Genomic DNA, 19,158 nt, shown 5'->3' on the forward strand with positions numbered 1-19,158 from the left:
TCCGAATGAAAAAGCGCAGCTCCGAGACAGCTGATTCGCCGGGCGTTCCGGGCCCCTCGGAATTACATTTCACAGCTTCTCGTCGTTTTATTAAGCTTGCGTCTTCCCGTTGTTTATTAGGAGTCAGGCCGAGGCATTAGCATGCCGGAGTTTTAGCTCAAAATCCAATTGGGGATGCGTACGTCACCGATGCGTCTGTGTCCTCACGCGTTTCATTTATAATCAAATCAAATATGTACTCGTCCGTCTTATGTTGTCTCCTAAATAAACCGTGCGGTTACATTTTAGTGACTTTTAATGGTTTTTGGTTACCTTCTGAGTATGCACAGAAATGTTATCAGGTGATGGACAGTTGCAAATCATGCTTGCTGATGGAGTGCCACAAGGCTCCATATTAGGTCCTCTCTCTCTCTCTCTCTCTCTCTGTGTGTGTTTATATATATATATATATATATATATATATATATATATATAATATTAATACATATAATAATAATAATAATTAATGTTTGCGTATGACATTCAGATTATTTGTTTATGTCAAACTATTGGTGTCTTTTCTTTTTTTTTGCATTTTAAGTTATGCAAGTAATTAACTGATTAGAAAAAGATGAGGATGAGTGTGTGCAGTGGATCAAAAAATGTTGAATGAAGACATCCTCATAACATAAAACGTCGAAAGAATAAACACATAAGTGCTCTTTAAATTTGGTGGTCAAAAATTGTTGGTAAAAAGCCTTTTGAATTAAGTGATTTATCGTGATTAATCAAATTTCTAATATATATATATATATATATATATATATATATGTAGTGTACATAAATATAGCTTTTCAGTCTTTATCTTTTCCTTCGTTTTGTTTTCATGTATATTGAATTATTTTTGCTTTATTACTGTTATTACTCATCATGTTAGTCAGTGAGGAAGATTTTTCCACTCCAATAGATAATTAGTCTTATTTCAATTTCTTGCAAGCATCAGATTAGAACGTGCGAGTTTCTTTTGCTTATCTTGTACTCGTTTTAATTGGTTTGCGCCATTGAACGGACTTGAATTTTTCAGCTCAGCTTTTTTTTTTGTGCACGCATACACATGCAAGAGGTTGTTGTTTTTGACACGTGTTTGTTATTTGCGAGTTCTCGCTTCTTTCGTCTGAGCAGACAATCGCTATTATTATTATTACGGCAGGTGATGCAACAGCAGCCGTTTTGTCCGCCTATCTTCGTCGGCTCCGTTTGTTGCAGGCGCTCGAGCTTCAACCCGCACTTTGCCCGCGTTTAACTGCTGTTATTATGTGTCTGCCAAAATGCAATCCACTTCTTTTTCTTTTTTTTTTGTTTTTTGCAAGAGTTCCTATTTTTCCTCGACTTGACGTCTAGACACTCTTTGGCCACTTACTCCGACTGTAATGCGCGAAAGTGAGAAAAAAACCCCGCATGGTTACCGCCTCGCCGGCTGTCTTTTACAGTTGTTTACCGTGCAGAGCGCCAGCCGCCGCGGTGCTTTTTTGTACTGGCTCAAGGAAAATGGACATTTTTGACATTTCACAGCAGGAATGCTTGCAAGCGTGTTCATTCACGCTTTTGATGTGTGACAAGTATCTGCAGTGCACTTTCACTTTGACCGTTTCTGCTTCCATTGTACACGAATTGAAAAAAAGCCAAAGAGTTACTTGGTAGATTGAAGAGTTTATTATATGTTTTGTTGTTTCTTTTCCCTACATGATGGTTCTTAAGGGTACACAGTTATATTCTGTACACTAAATTTGACTCTATTTAGCGTGGGACCAAATAGACTTGGTTTTTAGAGTAATATTTACACTTACGATAGATAAAAATAAATAATTGAACAAAATAAAAGTGACTCAAGGGTTGAGAAACAAACTCACAATCTACTCCTTGAGCCACACAGCTCCTGCTGTGTGTTAGTATATCACTCGTGTCAGCTGGAATCTATTAATAACTCCAAGTCCACCCAAAAAAAAAAAGACCCCAAAAAACAATGTTTTTGATCTCCTCTTGAAGATAAGCAAGCAGTAGGAGGGGCATAGCTCAGGTGGTAGTGTGGCAGTCTCCCAAGCTGAAAGTCGTGACTTCGTTCCTCAACCCCTTTATTTACGTATTTTTCTTATTCTTTATTATACTCTCTTCCAAGTGTAAATATTAGTCTACTGTAAAACAATTTTGGTTGCACTCTAAATAGAGTCAAATTTACTCTACGGAATTCAATCTCAGATTGAGTACCACTCGCCAACAAATCTATCTTGGCTGTGCTTTGTTAGACTATGCCAGTGCTTCTCAATTATTTTCTGTCATGCCCCCCCAAGTAAGAAGAAAACATCTCGCCCTTCCCCACGAGACTATAAATAGTATCATTTGTCTATAAAATTGTTATAAGCACACCTCTGCATAAGAGAATTAAAAAAGAAAGAAATATGGGCCAACTAACAAAAAGAATAGCTTTATTAACTGTAACAAAAAAGATTTAAAGTGCATCCGAAATTCAAAAATAAAATTAAATCCTTAATTAAACTATAAACATTTTTTTGACTGACCATGTCAAACCATGTGATACATAAAAATAAAATTACATAAAGTCAATAAATAATGATCACCAACATTATCTCAGGAGCAAAATATTAAAAAAAAAAAAGAAAAACTTTAACCTGCAAAACAAAAATATTTAAAATACTTTGTGCTGATTTTTTATTTTTTATTTTTGTGCAAAGCGTGCTCAGTGCAAACAAAACCCCTACACCACCGAGCGAATGCTCCCTGCGCACACTCTGCCAATAATGAGCACCACTGCCCCCTAATGTAGTGGAGGTGCAATCTCACTTTATTCTCGGTCAGTAACAAAAAATCCAAATAAAAAAAATAAAAAAGCATGTTCCCCCGAGGTCAAACGCGCCCCCCTTGATGGAGTCTCGCGCCGCCTTGGGGGGGGGCCCGCCCCCCGCCCCACTATTTGAGAAGAACTGGACTATGCCAAGCCACCTTGCTCGTGCAAAAACTTTGCTCAGGCCCAAATAATAATAACTACCCTTACCTAAATATGAATTATTGGCTTTATATGCCGTATAACAGTCCTTTAAAAAATGAGTCACGTTTGTATTTTGCTTCTTGAAAAGACCACAGTGAGTGTCTCCCCCCCAACCCGCGTCAATATAAGATTCATATTAGCACCAGCAGGCTTTTGAATATGTCCAATATTGTCCATATTGTGCACTTCATTGGCTGAAGAGTTTCATATCCGGTGGGAGTCGGGGAATCGCACTGCTCGCCTTTCAAGTTTATGCAAAGCGTCCGCCTAGTTTGGCTTCGGCGAGCGCTCGCGTACCGGCGGCAGCTATGGCAAATATGAAATGTTGGAGCATTGATCTGCCAAAGTGAGCAGCTACCATTTCACAGGCAGCATCTTTTGTATACAATCGCCTTTGAATTAATCACGTGGCCGTGGGACCCACTTCCCGTTTTTTTGTGTCAGGCTAAGGACGGGGCCGGGCCGCTGTTGTTTTGGCGAGTCGGCCAACACAGACGTACAAATCGGTGTCCGTTATTGAGTCTGAAATCACCAACTGTTGAATTCCCAACAGTTTGTGCCTTGCCAGCAGGCCATGTGTCCACAAGATCTAACGCCGAGCGCCCAACAGATGCTTTGAGTGTTCGCGGCGCTCGTGGCCAACATGGAACAAACCAACAGTTCCCTTTCATGGTGCAGGGAATCCCAACATGTGGTTGAGACACCGGCTAAGTTCAATTTTGTTACGTAATTATACAATTGCATTTCATCTTTGAGAGATTCTTTGTTTTAGCCAGCAGCAAACACCAAAAGTGATTGAATACCTTTTTGCCATTGTTTTCACCAGGAATGTGATTATCCTCCTGACTACCAGGAAAAAAATATATTGTCCAGTCATGTTCATTTTGATATTCCCAAATCTTTGCGAAGTAACTGTAATACTGCAAAAGAGATTTAAAAAAAAGAAAGAAAAAAAAAAAAGAAAAAAAAGTTTATTTTTAAAATATGTGTCCACTACAGTTTTTTTAAAAACTTAAATGCTAGGCTCAATTAAAGTTAAAATAATTCAAATAATACTTTAATGTGTTCTCGAGTCTTATAGAAAACTGTCATGTTTTGGTTTGGTGGGGGTGGGTTTTTGTTGTCTTTTGGTCGTTTGTCATGTGTTCCTTGTGTCTTCCCTTGTCCCGTTATGTCAAACCACGTCCACCTGAGTGTTTCTTCCCTTCCCAGTGTATCCACCAATCAGCTTCCCCTGCCACTTGTGTCTTGCCCAGCTGTGTCTAGTCATTGTCATTAGCCTGTGTGTATTTAGTCCCCTGTTTTCCGTTCGGTTCTTGGAGTCATAGTATCTGTTGTGCCTGTTGTTGTCCCTGTGTTCCATGCCATGCCATGCCTTGTGTTTGTTTTTTGATCTTGTTAATTTTTTCATAGTACCTTGTTTATAGTTTTTGTTAGTGATGGCAAAATGAAGCCCCGTAAAGCAGTGAAGCCCTGCAGTGAAAAGCGTCACACACACGTAGGGGCTTCAAGATGATTCATTTCCTCGACTACGCCATCATGTGGACAGAAAAATGTATAACATGCTTGGTGCACGCAATAAAATGGGTGTCATTTTGTAAATCATGCTCTAAATACAAAAGAATATATATTTGAAGAGTGTTTTAGCATGAATTGTTGTGTTACTTTGTCTATGTTTGTGCTTATGCAACAAGTGAAAATGTGAAATGAGGTAAAATAAAGTGCTTATTCATATTTATTTAAAAACAATATTTTTTTCCGAAGTTTTTGGACTCAGGCGGTTTGTTTGTTTTTGCAGAGAATTTCACCTCCTTTGGAAAAAAAACTCTTTCACATGGTACTAATGAAGCAGGGGTGCATCGATATGAGATAGCAAGTTTGTATAGAATTGGACGCGTATATTTCTGTGATTCCAGGACTGAAGGGGACTTTCAACTGTGAACAGAAAAATGTGAATTTTATGTGTTGTCACATTTTATTTTATTTTATTATTGGAATCTGTTAAAATAGTACCGTAATTGCAGTGCATTATTTTCTGAGGTGAGATCTGCTCAAAGTGCTCCAGTCCCAAACAAGGGAAAATCTCTTTCTTGCTGGTTCCATCGCAAAAAGAAGCTCGGCAAATCGAATGCCAAAAGCAAAAAAAAGTAGCGCAATAAGGGACCCGAAAACACAAAAAGTGAAGGGGAATCCATAGCGTTTCTTTGCCGCTTTCATTTCGAACTACACTCAAACCTAGCGAATCATTTCCTGAATCAGTCACGTGGTACACCCGCTTCGCGGGGCTTCAAACGTCATCACGTACGTCATCGACACACGCATTGAATCGCGGTTCATGAACCACTCATCTCCATTACTCGGCACACGCTTCAGGGATTCGACCCGAGAAGCACATCACTAGTTTTTGTTAATTAAATCCCCTTTTTTACCTGCATCCCTGCCTTGCCCTGTTTTTTGGTTGCCTCCTGCATTTGGGTCCTGCCACCAACACCCCACATCGTGACAGAATGACTCCACCAGAACTGGACCCAGCGGGGGCAATGGCGGAATGGGAGCCCTGGGCGAAGAAGGGGCTTGAGGCCTGCGACCGAGCCATTGCCGGGCTAAAGGAGGTACTGGCTTTGCTCCGTGGCGTCGGGAGTGACGGGTCAGACAGGCCTCAAGTCCCTGAACCTCGTCTGCTGCAGCCTCTCGCTCCTGAACCTCGTCTGCTGGAGCCTCTCGCTCCTGAACCTCGTCTGCTGGAGCCTCTCGCTCCTGAACCTCGTCTGCTGGAGCCTCTCGCTCCTGAACCTCGTCTGCTGGAGCCTCTCGCTCCTGAACCTCGTCTGCTGGAGCCTCTCGCTCCTGAACCTCGTCTGCTGGAGCCTCTCGCTCCTGAACCTCGTCTGCTGGAGCCTCTCGCTCCTGAACCTTGTCTGCTGGAGCCTCTCGCTCCTGAACCTTGTCTGCTGGAGCCTCTCGCTCCTGAACCTCGTCTGCTGCAGCCTCTCGCTCCTGAACCTCGTCTGCTGCAGCCTCTCGCTCCTGAACCTCGTCTGCTGGAGCCTCTCGCTCCTGAACCTTGTCTGCTGCAACCTCTCGCTCCGGAACCTTGTCTGCTGCCGCCGCAGCCCCTGGCCGCTTCGCCTGGGCCGCTGCCGCCGCAGCCCCTGGCCGCTTCGCCTGGGCCGCTGCCGCCGCAGTCCCTGGCCGCTTCGCCTGGGCCGCTGCCGCCGCAGCCCCTGGCCGCTTCGCCTGGGCCGCTGCCGCCGCAGCCCCTGGCCGCTTCGCCTGGGCCGCTGCCGCCGCAGTCCCTGGCCGCTTCGCCTGGGCCGCTGCCGCCGCAGCCCCTGGCTGCTTCGCCTGGGCCGCTGCCGCCGCAGTCCCTGGCCGCTTCGCCTGGGCCGCTGCCGCCGCAGTCCCTGGCCGCTTCGCCTGGGCCGCTGCCGCCGCAGCCCCTGGCCGCGTCGCCTGGGCCGCCGCCGCCGCAGTCCCTGGCCGCTTCGCCTGGGCCGCCGCCGCCGCAGCCCCTGGCCGCTTCGCCTCGGCTGCCACCTCCTGTTCCTCGTCAGGCGGCGCATGGAATGCGGCCGCCACCTCCTGTTCCTCGTCAGGCGGCGCATGGAATGCGGCCGCCACCTCCTGTTCCTCGTCAGGCGGCGCATGGATTGCGGCCGCCACCTCCTGTTCCTCGTCCGGCGGCGCATGGATTGCGGCCGCCACCGCCTGCACCAGTTCCGGCGGCGCCCGGCCAGCGGCCGCCATCGCCTGCACCTGTTCCGGCGGCGCTCGGCCAGCGGCCGCCATCGCCTGCACCAGTTCCGGCGGCGCCCGGCCAGCGGCCGTCTCCTGCTCCTCATCTGGCGGCGAACACCCCGCCGCCACCTCTGCTCCTTGTCGGGCGTCGAGGACGCCCTCCTGAACTGCTTTTTGTCTGGGACGGATGGGTGGGCCGTGTGCCCTCCTCCGTGCCCCCTTCCGCCCGCCCTTGTTTTTGGACTTTTTATGTTGGACGTCTGGGAGCCGTCCCTTGAGGGGGGGGTTATGTCATGTTTTGGTTTGGTGGGGGTGGGTTTTTGTTGTCTTTTGGTCGTTTGTCATGTGTTCCTTGTGTCTTCCCTTGTCCCGTTATGTCAAACCACGTCCACCTGAGTGTTTCTTCCCTTCCCAGTGTATCCACCAATCAGCTTCCCCTGCCACTTGTGTCTTGCCCAGCTGTGTCTAGTCATTGTCATTAGCCTGTGTGTATTTAGTCCCCTGTTTTCCGTTCGGTTCTTGGAGTCATAGTATCTGTTGTGCCTGTTGTTGTCCCTGTGTTCCATGCCATGCCATGCCTTGTGTTTGTTTTTTGATCTTGTTAATTTTTTCATAGTACCTTGTTTATAGTTTTTGTTAATTAAATCCCCTTTTTTACCTGCATCCCTGCCTTGCCCTGTTTTTTGGTTGCCTCCTGCATTTGGGTCCTGCCACCAACACCCCACATCGTGACAGAAAACATGCTAACAACATTTAAAACCTAAATTTGTTCAATAAAGTGTTCTACGCTTACTTTTCCTTTTCCCTAAAAAGTGCTTGCACTGAGGGAAGCCATTTTCTTTTATGATGCAGTCAAAGGTAGCAAAGCCCCACCCCTACACATTTGGTATCATTGGAAAGCCTTGAACATCCTCTATAGAGCACAAAATGAGTTGATTCAATCGTATGCACTGGATGGGAGATATTCAGGTTTAAACATGTCCACTACAGTGGACAAATTTGAATTGCTGGTAGTCAGAAGGAAACTGATGATCTTCTCTTGCTAATTGCTGAAAAACGAAAACGTATAAATGTAGTACCTTCTTTGTGATGATGGTAGGGTCTATGTTTTTACAGCAATAGAACACAATATTCTGTTGGCCTGGCAAAATCAGTCAAAATCCATTGAAAACGACGGGGATTGCTTCCATGAAAATGGCTGGGAGTTAAAATGATCTATTCTTGTTTTGGTGTGTGGAAATTGTATGTATCAAAAGTACTACTGGTAGTCGTAGTAAGTAGAGTTCATTTGAAGATTTAGCTTTTCGTCTCAAATTCATATCGTATTGGTCAAATTGTCCCATTCAGATGCCATTTTTTTTTTTTTTTGTTGTTGAAGGACTTGACCTATTTTCTAGCGACAATCAAAGAAAGTACGTTATCAGGATCTGAGGGATCGTGCCGAACGTCATCCTTCGATCTGATCGCTAGCATCATCCGTCAAGTGCTCTCCAACGCGTTTCTCCCGACTCCATCTCTGCGCTCAAAGACCGCCCCGCCTATTTTGCCAACGCCGCCGCGCCATGACAGTCTCATCACGCTCGATCGATCAGGCTCGCCGGGCTCCACGCAAAGTCCCAGTCTTGGTCCCCATCAGTGCCAGTCAGTCAGTCTTCCCCGCTCCCTCTCAGTCACTTTGCCAGATGTCCTCGAACACCCCCCACCCACCCACCACCCCTCAATTCCCGCTCCAGTTGTAGTCCAGACTCGACTGGCTTGATTTGATATCACTTGACATTTTTCACTTGGCCCCTTCACGCGGAAGTCTTAAAAAAAAAAAAAAAAAGGAGGCGATGCACGGCATGAAATTGAAGCGAAGGCGTCCTTACCTGCCGCAGGCCTCATGTCGTCGCGGACGTCTCAGGGAAGAGAACTGCGTAAACAAGAGAGACAGACGGGGAAGAGCACGGAGATGAATGGCTTCATCAGCAGCGCCGGAGCTTACCTGCGCAAATCGCTTTCCGTTTTCACGCGCGAGCTCGGCGATGGCAAAAGTCTCCTTCAAGCAGTTAGACTTTTATTGACTTGCTTTGGGTGATTACGTTTTTTTTTTGTTTTTTTTTTCCCCCTCAGGCCATTTTCTAGACTCATCTTGTAGTAAGTGATTAGCAGAGACTCAAGGCAAAAAAAATTTGCTGCGGGTGCAAAAGCATTGATTGAAAAGAGTATAAACATGTCGTTTTCGTTTTTAATCCACACTGAGTGAGTTTTAATTTGGCTCCACTATTGTGCGAAATGTTTTTTTTGTTTGTTTTAAACAGCAGAGTCAAATGAGACAATTACCAGCGTGGTGATTTTTATAGTTTTCCCGGGCCAAAGTGTTAATTCCTCGAGTCAATTTTCTCTGTGAATGTCATCTGCAGATGGAAAAGTCGCATCGGAAGAAGAAACGCAAGCACGCTGAATATGAAGTTTCTCGCGAAGACACTCGGACGCATGAGGCATTTTTTTGCGATATAGTTGCTGAATATAGTGATATCGATATTATTGCGATAGGTAACATGTACCTAAAGAAATTACCGTACATTTTTTTCATGCATCAAAATATGCAAATGCAGTATATTCTTAGTTAATTAATTGTAACTACCTCTCGATAATGTTCAACTATTGGATGGTGGAACATTTTAGTTAGTGGCTGACTGGTCAAATTCAGATAAAATCATAAAATTCCATTTCAACGCCTTCTTAAAATAATCGCCCATGTCATTTTTTCAGGAAACACAAAATAATTAACCATTTCCATCATGAGGAGATAATTTAGGCTAAAAAAAAGAATTTTGCAAAAAAAATGTCTTGGGCAGCTATTTTAAGAGGGCAACGATACGAAAATTATTGCATGTCTTTGCGATATGCATATTGCATCGAGCAATATCGCAATATCGATATTGCGTCACAGCAGGCATACAAGCGGCAAATGAGGCAGTTTTGAGCGAAAATTCAAGGCATCAATTCAAAGTCAAACCTTGGTTTTCGAACGCTTCTGTTCTCAGCCAAATCAAATTTTCAACCAGAAAATTCAAGAATTTTATGTCTCAGAACTCGTCAAAAAAATCGTCTCTGGACCAAACTGAAAAAAGCCGAGCGTACCTGAACGCGACTCACTCGGGAGCTGAGCTAACTCGAATCCTTCCTCCGTCGCACTTTCGTGTTCAAAGTTCGTTTGGAGCAGACCTGTTCATTGTTATTTACGCAAAACTTTTTTTTTTCTTTTTTTTTTTTTTTTTTTTTAAGTTTTGCATCGTGTATTAGCTCCTAATCATGGGTCCAAAGAAAGCAAGTGCAAGTGGTAAAGCTGGTAAACAGTATACAGTGCAGTTTATGGTGTAAAATAGTAAAAAAAAAAAAAAAAAAAACTTGGAAAAAGTTTTTTTAGACTTGGAACAGATTAAAATTATTTACATTAATTATAATGGGAAAAATAGTTTCGGATTTCGAACAAATAACTTTTAGAACAGCCTTCTGGAACGGATTATGTTCGCAAACTGTTTGACTGTAATGACAAATAACAGATGAGTCGACTATTTAAATGAACTTTCGACGATTTTAATCGTTGACAGTCGACACATTTCTATTTAGGCAATAATAGAGCTAGGAAGAGGATGAACAAAATGCAAATATTGCACGGGAATTTTCCGCGAATTTCCGCATAAATCCGCGGGGATTACCGCATTTGCACCGACGGCCCTCCGTCTGCGGCAGCCATATTTCATTACATAGCAATGAAGCTTTGGAGGCAATCAAGCATATTTAGCCGTCCTCGTCTCACACACGCACACATGCACAGACACCCCTCCGCCCCCTCCCGAAGCAATTATTACTCCCCATTTTTTTTTTTTTTTTTTACTGTGCCTCGCCATGGGGAAAATGAAGTGCGGTACTTATCAGTTCAATGCATACACAAGTGACTGGGACGGAGGGCGAGGAGGAGGCTCGCCGTCGCCATTTTGAGGGGCACCAGGACCGGCGAGCGCCGGCCGCCGTTAGCCGGGCGCCGTCAGCACCGTTTAGGGAGATACAGAGATAACCGTAAACACGTCACCAAAAAAAAAAAAAAAAATGCATTGTGATTTGCATTCATAGTGGGAAGAGGCAAATTGATGCGGGGTCAGGCGGGGAAGGTTGCGCGTTTATGACCTGCGCATCGCGCCGCTGTCGCCGGCGCTGATCCATCGGGGCCGGCCAGCCTTGTCGGGCTTTCCGCCTGATTATATTATCATGGCTGACGATCAATGCGAGGGAACGATCGAGCCCCGTGAAGGGGAACGCCAACAGTGGAGGCCGCAATTTCAAAAAGCAGTGCGGAACATCTTTAACTTTGCCCCAAGTGATCGGCACATATCACTTATTTTTTTTCTTTTCTACAAACGCGCACAGTAACGCTTTCTCATGATTATTATTATTAATAAACTGGGCTGGGAGCCTCCTGCTGATGGCTGCCGTTTCTTATCACGCCGCCTCAAGAAAGCACTTTTCCGGAGGCGGCGGAAACGGAAGGCGTCGGTGTTTCAAATTACTTAAGCCGCCTACGAAGGTCTTTGCAGATGTGCGGGGAAAGAAAGTTCATCTTTTTTTGCTAACCTGAGCTTGATCAACTTAACATGCTCCGTCTTTTTTTTTTTTTTGTTTTGTCGAGAAGCTGGTACAATGAAAGACGGGAGAGGGCGGGGTTAGCGGCGGATGACAAAAGCACAGCGGGGGAGGAAAAGACGGTGGCGGTTGGGGGGGGGCGAGCCACGAGACACTTGTGCTTCCACTCGCCTGCTCCCAACTGTTCCCAGCGTAGCGGACATGCGCCACAGCACAGACAGATGGCAAGGAGGCGTGCGCGTGCGTGTGCGTGCGTGCGCGGAAAACACCGCAGATTTGTGAACGCCACGTTGAAATAGATTGTGTACTTTATTAGCGCATCAATGAAAAGTTAATTTCGGTGGCAAAGGGAAAGCCGGATGATTCGCTGCTGCTGCTGCTGCTGCTAGAATGCCATCTAGTGGAAGTGTTAGGAATGAGCAACACAGCAAAGGGAGGAAAACAAAAATGCTGTTTCTAATATTTGCTGAAGTACAGACTTATCTCAAGTTGTGGACTGAATATGTGGCATGTAAATGGTTGATGTTTAAATGGTGTTATTAATAATGTCTGGTACCACTTTTTTTTTTTTTTTTCATCACCGATAACAATATACTTTTCATTCTCAAAATGTCCTCCCCAAAAAGCATTTTTCTTAATTTAATGGCAGAATCTTTTTTCCATTTATTCATAAAATACATATGCTGTATAGAACACAATATAAGATGACTAAAAACAGAAATAAATTAGGTGTGTCATGTGATTACATTTTTTAATCATAATTAATCACATGACTTCAATAATTTACTCATGATTAATCACAAATTTTACATCTGTTCTAAATGTACAATAAAATGTCCAATATATATTTTTTCCTATGTTTTCATACATAAAAGTTGGCAAAAAATGTTAAACTAATAGAAATATGGCTGCATCTTTTAGTCATTGGTACAGTAATTTCATAATACATAAAATTAAGTTCAAATTCAAAAAGATGTCCTGTACTGTAAACGAGTGTGATATTGATTTATGTTGAGGTCATTTCTGCCACTAGATGGCATAATTGCATTTGTAAGACATTGGTGACAGCTCAGTGGATTTTTCCTTTCATGTGAAGAGCTATCCCATCTTTAACATGAATTAACTTGTAAAATTCTGCACATTTTTAACATTGTAAAATACAACTTGAGCCCAGCCTCCACAAATTTATGCATTATTATTCCATTTATTCGTGCTAAATTTTGACAGACGTGTCTGCCGCGTTGGGACTGGAATTCCCCCAGTACGGGCTTTCCAAGTAAAGGACAGTCATTAATCATGCATTAAAATAAAAAAAATAAAAAAAAATATTAAAAAAAATAAAAAAACAGGGGTGTTAAAGGAACTTTCAATTAACTCAAGATTAACTAATTTTGACACCCCTAAAATAAATAAAATGAAACAAGTAATCCAAGTAAAAAATGTGGTTTTACAACTTCTTTCAGCCAATACTGGTATCGGCCATCATTGTGAGTACCCGATACCTTGAAATATGGCTGATATCGGACCAATTCCGATACCTGCTATGGTGCTATTAAATTAATAAAATTTTGTAGGATTTAATGCAATTTAAAAAAAAAAAAAAAAAAAAAAAAAAAAAAGCTTTATAGAGTAGAAAGTAAGCAACATGTTTTTTTAAAGTTACTTTTCTATTCAATTATATTTTACAACAAATTGTAAGAAATTAGAATAAATTATTAAATATTCAAAATTATTTTAATTGCATTTTGTGGAAAAAAAGAACATTTTAAATTGTCTTATTTTTTATTCATTTAAAAATATTGTTTAAACATTTGTAATATGTTAGTAATATTTAAAACAGCATTTTTACGTTTAATTTAAGAAGTGGATTTGACCTTTTGAAATATCTTTTATCTTTTTTTTTTTTTATCTTTCAGTATTTATGTGTCGAAAAACATTTTTGAGACACGGTCAATGGAGCAATTTAATTACCTTTTCATTCTAAATTTTTTCATGCATGTTCAAGGACAAGCTATTTTCAAATGCAGCGTGACACATACTGTGGAGGAGGGATTCATGAGCAAATGGCGCCATCTGGTGGCTATCCTGATTTAATGTCCATCTATGTACAGGCTTGCTAAGGGAGGTGGAGTAGGCTGGTGAGGGCTCGTTTCATCACCTGCAGAGAGCGCATCATTTCCTGTCATGTGACCAGCCTCTTCCTGCCTTACAAATTGACCTCGGTGCTCTCAAGAAACGCTCACGTGCCGACAGTTTCCAGTCAGATGAGCTTTTATTAGCTCCATTGTGGTGGGTGGAATGACATGATTATTTGATGCAATGAGATATATCAGCCATAAGATGAAGTACAGCCCAATCCGGTGGGGTCCAATGCGAGAGGTGTTCATTTGACAACCGACTGGTGAATTATGACAACAATTTTCAAGATGCTTACGTCCAATATGTTGAAATCAGATGCAGCATTTTCAGTGTTTAAGACCATAATAAAATGTGGTCATAAAATATAAACAATATATAAAAATGTATATAAAATAATATGAAAAAAAATCATCATTATCATTTATTTTATTTGCTCTTTTTAATTCACTTTTTTTTAATTTTAAATATTGAAATGTTAGTTTAATTGAAAGAACACTAATTTATAAGCAAAGGAAATTTAAAATTTGCACTTGCAAAAATGTAAAAAAAACAAAAAAAACAAAAAAAAAAACGTAATACTCAAGAAATCAGTATATAAAATAAGAATATCTAATTTCATGAATTTGAATGCTTTAATTCTGTATTTTTATCATTTATTTTATTTGCTCTTTTTAATTCACTTTTTTTTGTTTTAAATATTGAAATGTTAGTTTAATTGAAAGAACACTAATTTATAAGCACAGATTTGAATGACAATATTTTGAAAACTCAAGGAAATTTAAAATTTGCACTTGCAAAAAAGTAAAAAAAAAAAAAAAAAAAAAAAAAAAAAAAAAAAACGTAATATTTTAAAGGGATACTTGACTCATTGAACCATTTTCAGCAGTAATAAGACATTTTGCCTCTAATTAACATGTTAACTTCATTATTTTTCATGAACAATTAACACCTTTAAAAACACGTTTTGCCACTCGCTGGCAACTGAAGATGACATCACGCGTGCTAAGGAAACAGGGAACGATATCAATCATGGCTCAGTTTGCTGAACAAACCCAGAAAACAGGCGAGCCGTGATTGGACGTCATCGTCAGTCGACAGCAGGTGGGAAAACGTGTTTTCAAAGCTATTAAGAGCACATTCAAAAGAATGACGTTGAATGAAGAACAAAGTGGGCCTGCTTACCGTAAAACGAGGCTGGGGTCACTCTGGCGCCAACATGCTGTCCCGATGCCGCGGGTGTACCTCGCCGACCCGCCGGTGGAAACAAAAAGGGGGCGGGGGGCGGCGCTGAACCAGGATAGTGGCAACGAGCGCGCTGATTGGATGAGACGGGAAATGCGGTGTGACTAGCTTGAAGGATAACATTTTAAATAAATCAACATTTAATAAATTGACAAAACAGGAGGTGAGCTCATTTGGGTGAAAAATTATTAAAGAATTTAAAGAATAAAGTTGAATAAAAAAAGATTAACAGGATAAGAGAATAAAACAAAAATATTCGAATCAAATCTAAGTAAAATGCAATTTTTATTAAGTAAAAAAAAAAAAAAAAAAACTACAAACAATTCAAATAAGATTAAATTGCCCATATAACATTAAACAAAACAAAAAGGCTGCCATTTTGTTTGAAATTAAAAATGCAGTAAGGGCTCAAGCCACCAGAGGTCGCTGCTGCATCATTTATGTATTGCACCTAAATCTGATGCATTTACTTTGTGATCAGTCCAAGAACCAGAAAATAAAGTATGTATAAAATAATACAATTCATTTAACTAAGAAAAATAAAATGTCAATTAAAAACAACAACAAAAAATTACCTATTTGGAATAAGAGTTGCTATTGCTGCCTCAGACCTGAATGAAGACGAACAAAACTCCTCTGAATTTCCCTGCAGAAACACAAAAACAACAAGTTGAAAGCTTGACACGTTCATTTTGCATTTGCCATTTGTGTCAGACACGATAAAAAAATTATTCAAAAAAACGGATTCGGTGTGATTTTAAGCGATGCCACCCCGACGACATGTGGCGAATTATTCGTCATCGGCCGCCGCCCAAGCTGCCTCTCTTTCCCCCTTGCCAAGCGTTTGCTTTCTTTGAGCGAGCTGCTCCAACATCATGGCCCGCTTTTTTGAGCTTGACACCATTGTGTCGAAAAAAGCCCGCGCTCAGCTCGTCAGCCTCAAACAAGGCAGCTCCAAATGAACACAAGCGTGGCGGTGGCGGCGGCGGCGGTTCTGTTCCGGCTCTTTCCTGCCTGCATGGCATCACTAGAATATTCATTACGTGCAACATGAATTGTGCAAATGGCACAGAAGGACGGATGTGGGAAGTGAGGGCATATTTGAGGGCCTGAGTATGCCATTCTTTACTCCAAACCAATCACTAAAAAAAAAAAAGAAACACAAATCTCAACAAGTCCGAAAACACACAGGAAGTCGGCCATTTTGGTTTGAAGCAGCCATTTCAAGGTCATTTTTAAGGGCAGCACAAAGATGATCAAATTTGAAAGATGTGTAAAAATAGGTCAAATTGAGCCGTTTCTCCCCTCTAATTTTTCAGTTACATCTCCATACCGTCATTTTAGCCAATCAGAAGCCTGAAGATGACATTTCCGAAAACAACAAATGGAGGTATACAGTCTTGAAATATGATTTAAATTTGTTTAAATTTGGTGACCAAACTTGCAACTCAAAAACACCCGTACCGCATCTCAAATCATCGTTTCCCATTGAAATGAATGGAAACGCCATTAATCCGTCCCAGCCTGCCTCCAAAAACAACACAATTGCTGTAATATGCATTTTAATGAGGAAAAATTGTACCCCCATTATATCATACTTAAACAAAAAATACTGTTTGCCACCCTGGCCACCTGGGGGCAGCATATGGGAGACGCCCTTGCCTAGTTAATGTTATTCGTACAACTGTACGTCATACATGACGGTATTTCCGCCGTAGAGGCAAAAATACCGTGAAAATGCTGCAGAAAAAAAAAATAAAATCCATTTATTCAACTTCGATGGCCCACCAGTGGCTTTACTTCTCCAAATGGCAAAAGGGACATTGACAATTGTGCTTGCAGTGGGGAGCATTCTGCCGAGAACTCCAGTGAGATTCCAAATGGTTTTGATTTGATCTTAATTTTATTTTTTAATACTTAAAAAAAAATAATAAATAAATATTCGGTTTAAGAAGGGGCAGAAAAAAAGACGAAGCGTGTCTCGTCCTAATCCTCCTCACAATCCAAATCATCAAACCCGCAACCTCTGGATTGGGAGACGACCACCATACATACCACTGACACTAATATTAAACACGAAACGTTTAGATTTCACCATTGCATTTTGGGCAGATAAATATTGCCATAAATCAGCTAATTCTAATAAGGCCCAGCTCCACGTGGTTCGTCCGGTTCAGGTCCCGCCCAGAAGGTACTCAAAGGCAAACGTGTCAGAAAGTAGAGCGATATTGCTTCCCTTCTGTACCCGGATGTGCAGGAGAAAGTGTGTAAAGTGGAAAGACGGCACGAGAGACGTGCTGTGTGATGGTCTGATGGAGCTGGAGACGCAGCCAGGGAGGATGTGAAGAAGGGAAAACACATTAAGGCCAAAGTGAAACCGAGGAGCTCCGTGCGCCACTTTCGGGAAACTCGACACCTCTTTTTTTTTTTTTTTTTTTTTTTTTTTTTACCCCTGCCACCGGCTGCCTCCCCCCTGGAAAATATGATCTTCTTAAATATACAAGCACTCCTGCCACCGTATCGCCTCGCCTCGTTACGATGGCGGCTTTAAAAGCTTTTTGTCCGATCGATTTTTCCAACTTGTTTGCGCGGATCGGATGAAAGGATCAAGGTAACATTAACGCCCCGGGCGGTGATGAATGCGGCCCTCGCGCCCCCACCGAATGATCGCCAAACTTGGAAGCAACTCCCTTCGTCTTCACAGGAGGGGGGGGGGGGGGGGGGGGGGGGGGGTGCACTTCACGAGCTTAGCCACTAGTCTGTGCTATTGCTCCGCAAAAAAAGCCCAAGATTCCCCTTTGCTACTGGCTGACCCATTTTTCCTCCTCCCTCACCTGTGCCTCACCACCTCGCATTGTTAATTAGAAACGGGCATGAGATCGTTGGGGGGGGGGGGCTACCATACGTCTGGGTCATCTTCCCAGGTTGTTTGCTGAGTGGGCAGCGAGGGAGGGAGGAAGCGAGGCATTAGAGGAAGCATGAGAGAAAACGGTAGAGCGCTTCTAGTAGCGCCGTAAACAATCGAGGGGGGGCGATGGGGGGGGTCGAGCTGCTGTCTGGAGTCTCGGGAGCGACACGCAGCGCTTTCCGCGCACGCTCGCCATCCATCTTGGCCGTTTCATTTTCACTTCTCAGGCCAGAGGAGCGCCGCCGCCGCCGTCTCCGAGGAGTCCGGTTAATAATGTGAGACAGAGTGGATTTAATTAAAGAACGGCCAGAAAGGTAATCACGGAAAGGAGCCTTATATTGCGAGATGTGTTTTCAGCGCAAGGCGGGGGGTCGGGGGGGTCATGTTGTGGGATAAAAAAAACACATCAGACCGCATTTCGTTGTCAGGTGGAACCCAAACATTAGGGGTGTGCCAAAAAAATCCATTCATAAAAGAATGGAGATTCGCATGTATGAATCGAATCGAATCGATTTTAACATCCAAAAATCGATTTTACTTAAATTAGAAATGAAGAAGAAGGGGAAGAGGCAGTTGTAGCCCACATGCTGTTTTTGTGGAAAAGGGCACTTACAATACAAAATTAATGAATGTTAAAAAAAAAAAAAAAAAAAAAAAAAAGACACTTTAATGTCTCTATTTGTCATTTTGTCTTGCAAAGCAGACTGGAGTAGATCATGACAATGTTGTGCATATCTGTAAATTGGAGCAGAAATCATTTGTCAATCAAATAATTTTGAATCGAAAATCGTTTGAATCGAGACTCAAAAATCGATTCTGAATCGAATCGTAGACCCAAAAAAAAAAAAAATCGGAATCGAATCGTGAGACAGTCAAAGATTCCCAGCCCTACCAAACATCTTTCATGAATTACCAAACAACGCAGCATTCAAGTTGCTGTTATTAAAAAATATATACATATTTAAGTCACTAACATTACACTGTGCATTGTTTAAAATGGTACGCTAAGGTGGCTGCTTAAAATCAACCGTGAATGACAATTAACAGTTTGAAGCGAGCACACTTGACCTCTTTAAAAAAAAATAAATAAAAATGTTACAGCGGTGGAGGGTCCGAAGCACACAAATCATTGCTCGCAACACCAGGCCCATAAAAACTAACAAAAAACAAAACAAAAAGTAGGGATGGGCGAGTACTGATACCAGGCATCGGTATCGGGCCGATACCAGCCTTTTTTCAAGTACTCGAGTACTCGTGACGCAGACGAGTACAAGCGAGCGAAGACGTTAAGTGAGTCCTCCTTGCCTGTAAGTGGCGCTAGCTTGCAGCAGTTTTTCACCAAAACGTCACCGGTTTGGAAATACTTCAAAATTGTGAGTCTTAAACTAAAAGAGCATTTTTGTGTTTTATTTTGAGCGTTAAGACTATTGAACAGTGACTGCGCTGTTTTTTTTGTTTTGTT

The 19,158-nt window shown here is 42.3% G+C and overlaps 1 protein-coding gene across 18 annotated transcripts in view; it reads right to left on the bottom strand.

Moving 5' to 3' along the window:
* Positions 1–19,158, bottom strand: part of ptprda (protein tyrosine phosphatase receptor type Da) — a 298,862-nt gene that overhangs the window by 177,505 nt on the left and 102,199 nt on the right. For all 18 annotated transcript variants that reach the window (XM_077500599.1, XM_077500600.1, XM_077500603.1 and 15 more), the window contains exons 7-9: positions 15,364–15,434; positions 14,729–14,861; positions 8,650–8,693 (exon numbers count right to left, since the gene is read on the bottom strand). The gene's annotated coding sequence lies outside the window, so the exon portion shown is untranslated. The remainder of the gene's footprint in view (positions 1–8,649; positions 8,694–14,728; positions 14,862–15,363; positions 15,435–19,158) is intronic.

Source organism: Festucalex cinctus, chromosome 16 (assembly GCF_051991245.1).
Source record: "Festucalex cinctus isolate MCC-2025b chromosome 16, RoL_Fcin_1.0, whole genome shotgun sequence".
Taxonomy (NCBI): domain Eukaryota; kingdom Metazoa; phylum Chordata; class Actinopteri; order Syngnathiformes; family Syngnathidae; genus Festucalex; species Festucalex cinctus.